This window comes from Phocoena phocoena, chromosome 7 (assembly GCF_963924675.1).
Source record: "Phocoena phocoena chromosome 7, mPhoPho1.1, whole genome shotgun sequence".
NCBI classification, from domain to species: domain Eukaryota; kingdom Metazoa; phylum Chordata; class Mammalia; order Artiodactyla; family Phocoenidae; genus Phocoena; species Phocoena phocoena.
The window spans coordinates 33097983-33113009 of record NC_089225.1 but is presented as its reverse complement, the minus strand read 5'-3'; the positions used below and the strand labels follow the sequence as shown (position 1 = coordinate 33113009).

The 15027-nt window shown below is 37.9% G+C and overlaps 1 protein-coding gene across 1 annotated transcript in view; it reads right to left on the bottom strand.

The window, feature by feature from the left end:
* The window catches only part of MBD5 (methyl-CpG binding domain protein 5), a 407731-nt gene extending 403718 nt beyond the window's left edge, over positions 1-4013 (bottom strand). Inside the window, exons 1-2 of the mRNA XM_065880649.1 lie at positions 3890-4013; positions 3226-3262 (exon numbers count right to left, since the gene is read on the bottom strand). The gene's annotated coding sequence lies outside the window, so the exon portion shown is untranslated. The remainder of the gene's footprint in view (positions 1-3225; positions 3263-3889) is intronic.
* Between the last annotated feature and the right edge of the window lie 11014 nt (positions 4014-15027).

Below are 15027 nucleotides of genomic sequence, written 5' to 3'. Positions count from 1 at the left end.
TTTAAATGTATCCTGAACATTTGCTAGTACATTCTTAATTGGAGTTTTTTTAATCATCTCTTATTTAAAATAAATCACTTTTGTCAAATTGCATCCTGTACAGAATATGTTTTCACTTTTTATGAGTACTATTTGTTAACAGGATTTAAATTGGCTATTAGAAAAAGTGAGAACCACAGTTAAGATAAAGAAAAAAAATATTCGTGGTAGTGAATAAATTGTAGCAGGAAGGAAAGGAAAATGGAAGAAAAGGAAGAAATTCTACATCTGAGAGTCAAGAAATTCAAATATGCCTAACTCTAATAACAATTATGACAAACAAGCAGTAGGGCCTACTGTGTACCGGACACTGTGCTGTAAGGTATATAAATATTAACAAGAAAAAAATCTTTAGTCTTACTTAAGCAGTTCATAAAGCATGAATCACAAGTAAACATTTATAATACAATATGCATTCTTTATATTTATATATATATATATATATATCTTTAATACAAGAGTAAGAAGGGTATTCATTGATTAATTGGAAGTGCGGGGGAAAAATAAGCATTAGGGAAAGCTGAAATAATTCTCAAAATAGTAATAATCCAAGATGAGGGAAATCAGTATCTCCTAAAAAATCAACAACAAATTACTGAATTATAAATGGACAAAATTATGGCTTTAGAGCTATTTGCCTTAATATTCTTAGTATAGGCCCCCATATAAAACCCTTAAGTGCCATACACAGAACTGTGCACAAGTTTCATTCCTGACAAAAGAATATAAGGTAGTGTAGCACAGTGAATGTCAAGAGACCAGAGTTCTCTGGTCCATGTGTATCCACTTACAGACCTTGGAACTATGCACAAGTTCCTCAAACTCTCTGAACTTCAGCAATATGGAAAATGAAGAGTTGGATAAAGTGACCTCCAATATATCACCAAGTTGAAAATTACAATTCTAAAATATATCTTAATACTTAAAAAATAAGCCATAATGAAAATAAACAGACTCCTAAAGGTAAGTCATTATCCAACTTAGAGGAGGTCTGGAATCTTCAAACCATATAGGGTTACCCTGGGGGGTGGTGGATAAGAAATGTTTTCAAAGGAAAACAGAAAGGAAGTAAAGGTATTATAATCAAGCTGTAAATTTTCACTCAGCTGCCTACTAGGAAATTACCACCCCAGTTACCTACACAATTCGCTTTACTTAAGTGATTTCTTCACTAAGTTCTACTTTCCATCTTTTATGTTAAGGTTCCTGAGGTATTAAGGTGGGGACAAGAAATCCTAGGTGGACCTGGAATAGTATTATTGGGAGACAAACTTGAACTTGGCACAGATTTCTGCTTAAGTGCACCAATTACACCTCAGAGGAAGGTAAGTAATTGTTCAAATTTATAACAGAAAGGAGGGAAATAGGACCATGTTGTTTACTGCTACACAGTTTTTTTCTCCCCGTGTGTAAATGTCTACTTTTGCACACAGTTGGTAATTAAAATTTTACAGAACAAGTTTCTACATATGCAATGCTCTTCTGTCAGTAAAATGTAAGTATATTGTGTTTTGGCTTTACCATCAAGAAAACAAAAAATTAAAAGTATTATCATGTCTTTCTAATATTTATGTCAAATATCCTTCTAGATTTATTTTTCTTCAATCCTTTCTAGTTGATCAAATTGCTGTTTTCACATTGCCAGTCTGATCACAAAATTGCTACTTTACAGCAGAATATTTTTTGCTGACATAAATTATGGGATCAGAGATACCAATGCAGTTTCAAAAAAGGGTGTGTGTGTGTGTGTGTGTGTGTGTGTGTGTGTATGTGTGTGTGTGTGTGAGAGAGAGAGAGAGAGAGAGTGAAAGGGAATGTGTGTGTGTGTGAATGTGTGCATCCATCTTTAAGGAAAGGATAAAGAAATGTACATATGAAACAAAATTCCACTTTGCAATGTAAGCCCTAGTAAAAGGCCTACATCAGAAATATACTTTCTAGCATTTCTGAAATCAAATACAGTACTGAATTTGAAAACCATTCACTAAGAACATACCAAGTAAAAATGAAGAATACTTTTATCAAGACTGTTACTCTATAAAACTAAATTTAGATTTATCTTTCAATTAATATCTCACTACAATGCATATTCTAACTACAACATCATGATTTCTTTGACTCATGAAAACATATTTTAGAAATTTGTCTCCTTTCACATATAGTGAGCAGTTTGGTTCAGTACCCCCAAGAGATGAAAAACTCATCTCAATTTACAACAGTAAATAAATAATTCAGTTAAAACTGAAAGTGGTACCAATCCAGCAAACTATTGATGGAGAGGTTTGGCCTTCTATGAAGCCAGAACAACATAAAAGTTTTCAATGGGGATTACTTGTTCAGGCAAGTTACAAAGATTAGAAAAATACCCAGATTAATTATGAAACAGATAATATTTTCATCTTATGTAAAATAAATACCAGGAACATATATAGGGAGAAACAAAACCAGTGGTATTAAAACTTAAAGCATTTTAAGCTTTGAACTTTATATGCTGATATATGAAACAAACATTTAACAAAAAAAGCAATAATACAAGTCAAAACCTAACCAAAGGCCTCTATCAACCAAAAATTTGAAATTTTCTATGCAAGTCAGACAAAATGAAAAAAAGGAAAATTAAACCCAGAAAGCAAAAACCAATCAAGTCTGTTCCAACACTGAAGTCAATATCCAAATCACACAGAACCAAAACGGGTAAAACACTCAGGTCTACAAATGGATAAGCAGTTCCGATACAATCCAGATCCCGACATTTTCCCACTCAGAAACAAATGCAGTAGAGCTTTTCCTAGGGAAAAAGGAAAAAAGCTCTCCAAATGCTTTTTTTAAAGTGACATCTAGAAAGTGTGCCTCTTTCTGTCTCTTTCCCTGGCGCCTCATTGGAGGAAGGAGGGGGTTGTTTTTGTATTCTCCCCCACTGGAGCAAGACACAATCAGATGTTAGCTAGAGGAGAGAAACCACTTTTGACAACAGCAAATAAAAATAAAAAGTGCCCTTCCTACTCTGACAGGATGGGCACCCACCTCACACACCCCTCCCCACTCCAGCCCCTCCTTCACTGCCCCCCCAGCACCACCCCCTCCTCACCCCGGAGCTCCACTGCGTATGTGGTTTGGTGCTACTGTTGCCCCGGAGTTAAAGTCAGAGCCAGAGGAAGGCAATGAAGCCCCCACAGACACACTTACCTTTCCTGCCCCCCACTTTTGAGTGCGTTCCCTGGAGCTGTGGAGGATGACACAAAGGGTAATAAAGGGGGGGGAGTGGAGGAGGAGGAGGAGGCGAAGGAGGAGGAGAGCTGGGGAAGTGGCTGCTCCCGGGTGTAGTGAGATGTCTCCAGCCAGGGCCAAGCAGCAGCAGCAGTAGCAGCAGCAGCAGCAGCAGCAGCAGCAGCAGCAGCAGTAGCAGCAGCAGCAGCAGCAGCAGCAGCAGCAGAGAAGGGTCTGTGTTGCTAAGAGGCTTTTGGTCTCTTTCTCTCCTTTCACGGCCAAAGAGGAGGAGGATGGAGGGGGCTCGGGAGGGAGGCTAGTGGAGGGGTGAGGGGGTAGGAGTCGTGGATGGGGGATTTTTGAAGAAGAAGAAACTCCTTCTCCTTCTCTCTCAGGCTCAATCCCCCTCTCAGGTCTCAGGGCTGGAGGGTGGGGGAAGGAACTCAGCCGCCTTCCCCCCACCCCCCTCAATTCAAGGTTGAAGTGGGGTAAAATTAGTGTCCTGTCCCTTTAAAAATAGAAATAAAAGGTGCCCCCCCTCTGCCACTGCCTCTCTCTTCATCATCAGCTGCTGCTGCTGCTGGGGTCTCTCTGCTTGGGGGGGGGAGGGGGGGTTCGGGTAGAAGAGACGGGAGGCACTCACTGCGCATGTCTCTCTCTGACGGGAGGCTGGTTGGTTGAAGGCAGGAGGAGGGGGAGGGGAGGAAATGAGATGGTTTCCCAGAAGGCTCCGAGGCGATCGCGACCCGGAAGACATTGTAGCGGGGTGGGGGGCGGGTAGAGAGGCGGGGGCGGGGAGTGGGAGGAAGTCGCTACTCTTTAACACCCCCAGTCCCCTCCCCCACCCCTAAGGGAAAGTGGAGAAACGGAAGTGGGCGTGGACGGAGGCGAAAGGAGATCACGTGTTTGTGCGGGGGGGGGGGGCGGGAGGGGAGAGGCGGTGCCTGCGCAGGGCATGCCGGGAGTCTTGGTGTAACGTTGGCAGCAGCAGGTGAAGCGGAATAGGGAACGCGGCGAGAGGAGCAAGTGAAGGGATTCCTGCCTTCTCCAGAATCCTGCTCTGCCCTGATAAGGGCAGGCTTTTCCGTGAGAGGTAACATGGCGTAGGCAGGCCTCAGAACGAAAGCCGTGGGCGCCAGTGGCGAAAGGCGAATCGAAAAGGGGAGGACGGAAGGGTGTGGAGACTGGGAATGCGGGAAGGGGGGCAGGCTTGTCTAGGCCTGGCAGGCCAGAAACTAGGCGGGCTCCTTCCGTCTTGTGGCTTCCCTGTGAGCCAGCCGGCGACGAATGCTTGACGAGCGTCTGGCGTCCTGATGAGAGTAGATCTGTGGCAGGTGGTGACTACACCCCGGGGATGGTGAGGAATGTGATGGTCCAGGTGTAAGAGAGGAATGGGATCTCAGGAGCCTCATTAGATGACTCTGGTGACTGCTTCTTCAGCCCAGAGCGGGGCACCTGTCCAGGGAGAGAGACAAGCTGTGTGAATTTTGACAACTTCTGGCATTAGACGCAGTGTTTATATGGGGTGTGAGGACCAGCAGCCCTTACTTGGCTGACCTCCCTGGAATTCTGGAGAGGCTTTGGGGAGGGAGCAAGCTGGGAGTTCTTCAGTGGAACTTCCCTCCTTGTCTTGCCTTGCTGCCGCAACACAACGCCTGTGGCTGTTCTCAGAAGGGCATGTGAGATTGTGTAACCCTTGATAGTGTGTGTCGTGGTTGAGAGAGAAGGGACATCATCGAAGTTTGCCCTTTCTGTAGTGTAGATAACAGATTTTTTAAAAAGGTATTTTATGTGTCTTTGGTTATTAGCCTCGGATTTAGAGCCTTTGGTTTCTCAACTAGATGCTACTATTTTTGCTGGAAATAGTTTCCCTTATGTTAATTAAGAATATTTAAGAAAGGATTCATGGATTTTCATTAATAAAGTTTTTTTTTAGTAGAGTAGCACCGTTTCTTTTTCACATTCAGTCCATATAATCATAACTAAAGCCATTCTAGTCTTTCAATTATCTTCCATTGTAAAGGTGCTTTGAAAGATTATGACCCATATATAGTTTCTTTTAAGACCGAGAATCTGAAATTCCTCATGTTTATTGTGTTGATATTATTTAATTCTGGTGGTTCCTTTAGGGTACTCAGTTAAAGTTCCTACTTATTTCTCTTGTGTGTTTTGACAGTGGATTCTATTTATGCATCGAGTAGTGCTTTTACCACTTTCAGTGTGTGCAGTAATGTTGTCAAATGGAATAAAAACTAGACTCCTGTGCCTTAATGTTTTGTCTATATTGGAACCAAATGTTTGCCACTTTAGAACAGAAAAAAATTATAGCAGAGCCATAAAAGTGCCTTAGATAACAATTTTTAAATCTTTTTTATGGCAAAATACTAAATGTGCAAAAAAGTGTACAGATCATAGATATGCAGTATAATGAATAGAAATAAAGTGAACAAAATGTGCAAAAATGCACAAATCGTAGATGTACAGTATCATGAATAATTATAAAGTGAACACTGTAATCACCACCAAAGTGAAGAATTAGAACATTGCTGACACCCTCTCCCCACCCCCCATTCATTCTTATTCATTCCTCTCTCCTCACCACACCCAAAGGTTAATTGGGATTGTCTGGATTTTTATGGTAATGATTTCCTACTTTTATTTCAAGTATTTTTTACCCACCTTTGTCAGCATTCCTAAACAATATACATTAATTTTGCCTGTTTTTTACCTATATGTAATTGAATTATGTTATGTATAGTTTTTCTCCCATGTTGAAATTTTTAATCCTGTTAACAGCTTTAGTTCACATATTTTCATTGTTGTATAGTAATGTTTATAGTATAGTAAGTGTAGTAAGTCTTTTTATGAATAAACCACAATTAATTTAACTAGTGTAGTATTGTGGACATTTGGATTGTGTCCAGTTTTTAGTGCTTAGAAATAATGCTTCTGTGAATTATCTTACACATGCATTTCATGTACATAGCATGCATTTCTGTAGAGTGTGGATTATGCCAAACTTTCCAAAGTGAATATATAAATTTAGACTCCCACCAACAATGTATGATAAATCCTTTTTTCTACAGTTTTCATAACAATTGATATTTTTTGTTTTTGCCGACCTGATGAAGGTAGCTTTAGGTTATTGTTTTAATTTGCAGATCCTGGTTATTAATGGGGTTGAGCATTTTTTTCAAAAATTTATTGGTTATTTTAGAGGCAAATGTTGTGAGGCATTATGTTCCTGTAAATGTCTTTACTGTACCCTGTTAGTTTGACTGGATGTAGAATTCTAAATTGGTAATGTTTCTCTTCGGATTTGAGAAGGAACTCGTAGTGTTTGATATAAAGTTTGAAGCCATTCTTACTTTTAACACTGCACTTTACTTCTCCCCTATGGAAGCATCTACAACCTTTTTGTCTGAAACTTATAGAATCTTCTCTTTGTTTTACTCAGTGTTCTGAAACGTCACAGTAATGTGAGGTGACTTATGAGTCTATAGAAATCTACTTTGCTGTGCATTTCATGTATTCTTTCAGTCTGACAACCTGTATGCCTCAGCTCTGAGAAAGTTTCTGATACATTTTCTGTAATTTCCTTGCCTCTGTGTTTTTTGTAACTGCAATTAGATATTGTACTCCTGGACCTGTTTATTTTCTCCCATTTTTCATCTTTTTCCAGTCTTTTGCTTTTCACTTTCTGGGAAATTTACTTGATTTTTCAAGCCTTGAAACTTCTGTTTCTCTTATCATATTTTTAATTTTGAATACCTTTTTTTGATCTTTGTATTTTTTTCCAAAGCATTCTGGTATTTTTTTTCTCTTTATGGATTTAAAGTTTTGTTTTGAGGTTTATTTCTCCCTGCGTGCTCTGTGTTTTCTAAGTTATTCTTTCTGTTGGTATATTTTAGTCTCATTTTAGAGGCTTTCCTCAGCTCTGTTGTGATCCTTGATTCTGTGTTCAAATTTATGTAAGAGGCATTGGAAACCTATTTCATGTCTCTCTTAACTTAGCTAGGGTTTGCTAGCTATTGATGGTTCTCGCTGTGGAAAGATTTGGCTGGGACATATTTCGGGGGGAAAACCCTGATATCAATTTCTTTAGGTATTTGGAAGCTTTTTCTCTTGGGCCAGTAAGAGTCCAACAAGAAGGATTTTCCCGTCTTCTGCCTATAAGTCAGTGGTTCTCAGCTGTGGCAATAAGATCTCCCCAGGGGTCATTTGGCAATGCCTAAGAGACACATTTGATTATTAAGAATGGGTTCCTACTGAAAACAGGTGGGTAGATGCTGCAGGTGCTGTTGAAAATCCTACGATGCACAGGGGCAGCCACCCACAACAGTTATACAGTTCAAAATGTCAGTACTGCCTATCATGAGAAATCCTGCTCCAGGGTATAAGCCTGATTTCCAGTGCTCTGAGAACCAGGTGAAAGCAGAGCTCAGGAATCTCAACATTCTCTCTCTCCCTCTCTCTCTCTCTCTCTCTCTCCCTCTCTCTCTTTATATATATATATATATATATATATATATTTATTTATTTTTATATTTATATTTATTTTTATTTATTTATATATAGATAGATAGATATTCCTGCCCTAGGCAGGAATAAGCAAATATTATTTCCATATGACAAGTCTTTAGCTATTATTTGAAATGCTTTCTTTGTAGTGAAACTATAGTCACAAAACATCAGCAGAGGACTGTGTATCTGAATATATCTTTGTGGGGTTGTGTTATTTTTAACCACAAATTGGCCACGAATTGTTTAAAGAAATTGAAAATATTTTTGCGTTGAATGGTTTAGGAATGAACATATAATAGTCTACTAATTCTGTTTTGGGGAATGTGTTTCTGCTGTTAAAATCTAAAATGTTCCTCCAACAATCCTTTATTCACCTTAGGTCTGTGGTTTCTAGTGGAGGTGGGACGGCCTCCTACGGGGTGTTTGTGGGGCATTTCTGGTCCCAAGGACGGCAGCCAGTCCCAGAGAGGGCAGGGGCCAGGATAGACTGCCTGCAGTGCTTGGGGTGGTCCAGCATGAGGAAGAATGGCTCTGTGCCCCCACGTGCCTTTCCCACGTCTCCCAGGATGTTTACATGGGTTTAAAAAAAAAAGAACATTATGATTTGAGCCTAGTACTCCATTTTTAAAATAAACACATAGTATTTTTGCAGGGTTTTAACGTACACTGAAATTTTCCACAAATGCAATTACTGAGTAATTTGAGGGAAAGTAGTACTTTGTTTTGTTGGGAACTTTACCAAGAGCTGTTCATCATTTTGGCAACGCCCTTATGGTATCTGAGCTGCTGGTAGGGCACGCCTGTATCCATCTTCGTTTGTAGCTATGGCATGCAAATATATAACAAAGGGAATTGAGGATTCATTATAGACCTGCTTTGTGTTCTGATGGAGTGGAATAGAGGTTCTGTTTAATTTTAACCATTTTAGCACTGCAGGTCTTTTGGAGATGGCTTTGTCAATGAATTCTAGCCGAAATTAAAATACTGGTTATTAAGTGACCTTGATGTTCTGTGTTCATCTTATTTGAACAGAATTGGCTGATGAGTCTGGATAGCTTTGTATATTTTACTAATGCTTTAATGGGAAAATAAAATGTGAGTTGACCATTATAAACTAGGAGGTAGATGAAGTATGGAACAGACAGTTGTTCCCCATCCTTTTATTTCCATTTGTTTCCCCCTTTTCAGTCCCAGTCTGCCTTAAATGCTTATCTTCAAGCAAGCATTTGTTGGGGTTGTTAGTTTTTCCTAATTTTTTTCTCCTTAATCTCACAGTCTTCTCTGTCTCCCTCCTCACCTCCATAAAAACACAACAAAATCTTAGTCTTTTATATTTTATACTGCTTCCTTGATTAATATTGGAATTGAAATTTAGTATGACATTTTGACTGAAAGGTTGGAGTCAGACTTGGCAAGATTAAAATTCTAAGTGTGTTAGCTTTTCTTTTGGCACACATATGCACATTTTCACATTTCCTTAGGGCTTTCATCTTTCTGCAATTTAAAAAATATACATATTTTTATGTAGATGACCCAGAAATGTCAACTTATATTGTTCTCAACACAATCATTTCTAGTCCGGTATATGTCTGGGTCAACTTACTTTATAATGAGTAAATACCAAAAATATTTTCTCTAAAAGTTGGGTGGTTTGTATCATGTCCAGTTGTGTTATAGCACCACTCTGATGCAATGTCTCATGGGCCTAATGTATTTAAAATTTTATGTTGAAATAAGTTTTATATATGTGACATACATTTTAAAAGTTTTTTACTGTCACAGTTAGCACTGATTATTCTGTACACTCAAATTATAAGATACATTATTTAATTTAAATACACAAGATAATTATTTTATGTTACCAAAAAGTAATATACATTCAGTGTAAAAATGATCAGAAAAAAAGAAAATTACCTATAATCCCTACACCTATAAATCTGTTAAGATGTTGATATATGTAATTTTAGTGTTTTTTACCTATGTTTTTGTACATTTATTAACAAAGCTGGATCATAAAATTTTGTTGTATTCTTTTAAAGGAAATAACATGTAGCTAGCATCTTTCCAATGTATTAAGTACTTGTATAAAATAATATGATGCTTATTTGCTTTATATTGCAGATATCTGCCAGCCTCTGTGAGCTATATTCCTGAATAATGCCATTGTCAGTGTTGACAAGAGAAAATAAAATATAAAAAATTTTCTCATTCCCTATATAAATGTTCTTCAAGCATCTGATTTCTTTAAAAACAACAACAAACAGATGAATTAATTTTAAAGTAGTTTTAAAGTAGCTAACATTCCCCTTGAATTACCGTCCATTGTTTTACAAATATTTCTGTAGGGTCACAATCTGCTAAAGCAGATTTTGCCCATACATTTTATTTTTTTACTTCATTTTATAGATTGTCTGTCTTACTGACTTGAACTGATTATCTTTTGTGCTTACATTTCATTTTCACAAATCTTCTATAAGCTTGTATTCCTACCTGGTGTTTTCACAAATTGTGCCTTTGATTGTGCCTTTTTTTTTTTCTTTGAAATTTTTTAATGGATGTGGGGTTTTTTCCATTTGTTTGTTTTCCAGAAAAATTGAATGTATAGTACAATGAATTGCTATATATCCACACTCACCCAGTTCCTCTTACTATTAACCTAGTTTCCCTTATTAACATTTTGCCTTAGTGTGGTACATTTGTTGCAATTGATGAACCAGTATTGATGCATTATTTTAATCAAAGTGTATAGTTTACATTAAGGTTCACTCTTTGAATTGAACATTATGGGTTTTGACAAATGTATAATGACATATATCCACAATGACAGCATCATACAGAATAGTTTAAGTGCTCCAAAGTCCCCTATGCTCTATGTTCCCATGCATGCCTTGAACTCTTGGCAACCACTGATTTTTCATTATCTCCATAGTTTTGCTTTTTCCAAATTGTCATATGGTTAGAATCATACAGTGTGTGCCCTTTTCAGATTTGCTTTTTCCCTTAGCAATATGCCTGTAAGTTTCCTCCATTTCTCTTCATGGCTTGATAGCTCATTTCTTTTTAGCGCTGAATATTTCATCTTATGGATGTATCACAGTTTGTTTATCCATATACCTACTGAAGGGCACCTTGGTTGCTTCGAAGTTTTGGCAATTATGAATGAAGTTGTCATAAACATTCAGGTGCAGGTCTTTGTGTGGACGTAAGTCTTCAGTTCACTTGGGTAAATACCAAGGTGCATGATTGCTGGATTATGTGTAAGAGTACATTTAGTTTTGTAAGAAACTGCTCACCTGTCTACCAAAGTCCGTATACTTACCATTTTGCACTCCAGTCAGCAATAAATCAGAGTTGTAATTACTCCATGTCCTCATCAGCACTGGTCTTGTCATTGTTTTGGATTTAGCCATTCTAATGGTTATAGATTGTTGTTTTAATGTGCAATTCCCTAGTGATACATGGTATTGAACTTTTTTGTGTGTGTGTGGTACACGGGCCTCTCACTGTTGTGGCCTCTCCTGTTGGGGAGCACAGGCTCTGGACGCGCAGGCTCAGCGGCCATGGCTCACGGGCCCAGCCGCTCCTCAGCATGTGGGATCTTCCTGGAGCGGGGCACGAACCCGTGTCCCCTGCATCGGCAGGCGGACTCTCAACCACTGCGCCACCAGGGAGGCCCCTGAACATCTTTTCTTATGCTCATTTGCAATCTGTATGTCTTATTTGTTGAGTTTCGTGTCCAGATCTTTTGTACATTTTTAAGCTGGATTGCTTATTTTCTTATAGTTGAGTTTTAAGAGTCCTTCGTATATTTTGGATACCAATCTTTTATCAGATATGTGTTTTGCAAATATTTTTTCTCAGTTTGTGGCTTGTCTTCATTCTCTTAATGGTGTCTTGCAGAACAGAAAATTTTCCTTTAAATAAAGTCCATTTTATCACATTTTCTTTCATGGTTCATACTTTTGGTGTTGTATCCAAAAATTCATTGCCAAACCCAAGGGCACCTACATTTTTCCTATGTTCCTTTTTAGAAGTCTTATAGTTTTGTGTTTTACATATAGGTCTCTGATCCATTTTGCATGAAAAGTATAAGGTGTATGTCAACTCATTTTTTTTGCCTGCCGGTGTCTTGTTCCCACACCATTTGTTGAGAAGCGGAGAAAGACTTCTTTCTCTTTTGAATTGCTTTTGCTTCTTTGTCACAAATTAGTTGACTGTATTTATGTGGGTCTATATCTGAGCTCTCTACTCTGTTCCATTGATTTGTTTTTCTGTTCTTTCCCCATTACCACACTGTATTATTATCTGTTACCTTAATAGTAAGTCTTGAAGTGGGGTAGTTTCTGACCTCCAGCTTTGTTCCTGTTCAGTATTGTATTGGCTGTTCTGTCTTCTGCCTTTTCATGTAAACTTTAAAATAACTTAACTATAATTTTGATTGGGATTGCATTGAATCTGTAAGTCAGGATTGGAAGAACTGACATCTTAACACTATTGAGTCTTCCTATCCATATACGTGGAATATCTCTCCATTTATTTAGATCCTCTTTGATTTCTTTCACCATAGTTTTATAGTTACCTCATATAGATCTTATACATATTTTGTTAGATTTATACATACATTTTTTGTGGGGCTTTTTTTTTTGATACTAATGTAAATGGTATTATATTTATAATTCCGAATTCCAGTTGTTCGTAACTGGCATAGGAAAGCAATTGACATTGGTAATACTAACCTCTCTCTCTCCCCCTTCCCCTCCCTCTCCCCCTCCCCCTCCCTCTCTCCCTCTCTCCCTCTCTCCCTCCCTCCCTCCCTCCCTCCCTCCCTCCCTCCCTCCCTCCCTCTCCCACCCCCCCCCTCTCTCTCTCTCTCTCTCTATATATATATATATAAAACCTGCACCCTTGCTTCAATACCTTATTGATTCCAATAGTACCTATTGTGTGTGTAGATTCTTTGGGATTTTCTACATACACGGTCATGCCATCTGCAAACAGACATTTTTACTCTTTCCTTCCTGTGTACCTTTTCTTTTCTTGTCTTACTGTATGATGTTGACTAACAGTGGTGATTCTTACATTTTTCTTGATCTTAGTAGGAAAGCATCTCGTTTCTTAGTATTAAAAATCATGTTAGCTGTAGAGTTTTTTAGTTTTTTTTTTTTTTTTTTACCGAGTTAAAAAGGTCCCTTATAGTCCTAGTTTGCTGAAATTCTTTATCATGAGTGGATGTTGGATTTTGTCAAATGCTTTTTCTGCAAAGAATAGATTTCTTCTTTATCCTGTTGATGTTGTAAATTACATTAATTGCTTTAGGAATGTTGAATTAACTTTGCATACCTGGAATAAATCCCACTTACTCTTTGTGTATAATTATTTTTATGTGTTTTTATTTCTGTGTGTTTATCATAGAAACTTTGGAAAGCCAATAAGGAATCACACAGATAAGAATCGTGGTGCAGAATGGAATAAGAGGCTCTATCCTTGCAATATCTTTTATTTTCAAATTGAAGTATAGTTGGTTTACAACATTGTGTTAGTTTCTGGTGTACCGCAAAATGATTCAGATATACATATGCTTTTCCATTTATTACAGGATATTGAATTGAATATTGAATACAGTTGAATACAGTTCCCTGTGTGATACAGTAGGACCTCATTGTTTATCTGTTTATCTATATCATTGTTTATATTGTTTATCAGTTTATATCTGCTAATCCCAAACTCCTCGTTTATCCCCCCCCTCCCCTTTCCTTTTGGTAACCATAAGTTTGTTTTCTATGTCTGTGAGTCTATTTCTGTTTTGTAAATAAGTTCATTTGTATCATTTTTTTAGAATCTACATATAAGTGATATCATATGATATTTGTCTGTTTTGTCTGATTTACTTCACCTAGTATGGTAATCTCTAGGTGCATTCATGTTGCTGAAAATGGCATTATTTCATTCTTTTTTATGGCTGAATAGTATTCCTGTGTGTGTGTGTGTGTGTGTGTGTGTGTGTGTGTGTACATACATACACTATATTTTCTCCATTGTGTATTCATGCCTCCTTTGTCATAAATTGACCATAGGTGCATGGGTTTATTTCTGGGCTTTCTATCCTGTTCCATTTATCTATTGTCTCTTTTTGTGCCAGGACTGTACTGTTTTGATTACTTTAGCTTTGTAGTATAGTCTGAAGCCAGGGAGCATGACTCTTCTAACTCCGTTCTTTTTTCTCAAGATTGTTTTGGCTATTTGGGGGCTTTTGTATCGCCGTACAAAGTTTAAAATTATTTGTTCTACTTCTGTGAAAAATACCATTGATAATTCCATAGGGATTGCACTTAATCTGTACCTTGCCTTGGGCAGTATGGTCATTTTAACAATATTGATTCTTCCAATACAAGAACACGGTATATCTTTCCATCTGTTTGTGTCATCTTCAATTTCTTTCATCAGAGTCTTTATAGTTGTGGTATTACAAGTCTTTTGCCTCCTTAGGTAGGTTTATTCCTAGATATTTTATTCTTTTTGATGCGATGATAAATGGGATTGTTTTCATTTTATTGACGTAAAATTGCTTGTAATAGTCTCTTAGGGTCTTTTCTATTTCTGTGGTGCCAGTGGTAACTTTTTTTATTCTGAATTTATTGATTTAGGCCCTTATTTTCTTGATGAGGCTGGGTAAATGTTTATCAATTTTGTTTATCTTCTCAAACAACCAGTTTTTTTTTTTTTTAGAGAACGCATCTTTGTTTTATTTTATTTTATTTTTTTGCGGTACACGGGCCTCTCACTGTTGTGGCCTCTCCCGTTGTGGAGCACAGGCTCCGGACATGCAGGCTCAGCAGCCATGGCTCACGGGCCCAGCCGCTCAGCGGCATGTGGGATCTTCCCGGACCGGGGCACAAACCCGTGTCCCCTGCATCGGCAGGCGGACTCTCAACCACTGTGCCACCAGGGAAGCCCACAACCAGCTTTTAATTTCATTGATCTTTTCTATTTTTTTAGTCTCTATTTCATTGATTTCTCCTCTGATGTTTATGATTTCCTTGTACTAACTTTGGAATTTGTTTGTTCTTCTTTATCTAGTTTCTTTAGGTGTAAAGTTATGTTGTTTATTTGACATTTTTCTTGTTTACCAAGGTAAGCTTGTATTGCTATAAACTTCCCTCTTAGAACTGCTTTTGCTGCATTGCATAAGTTTGGATCTTTGTGTATTCATTTTTATTTGTATCTAGGTATTTCTTGATGTCTTCTTTGTCTTCTTCA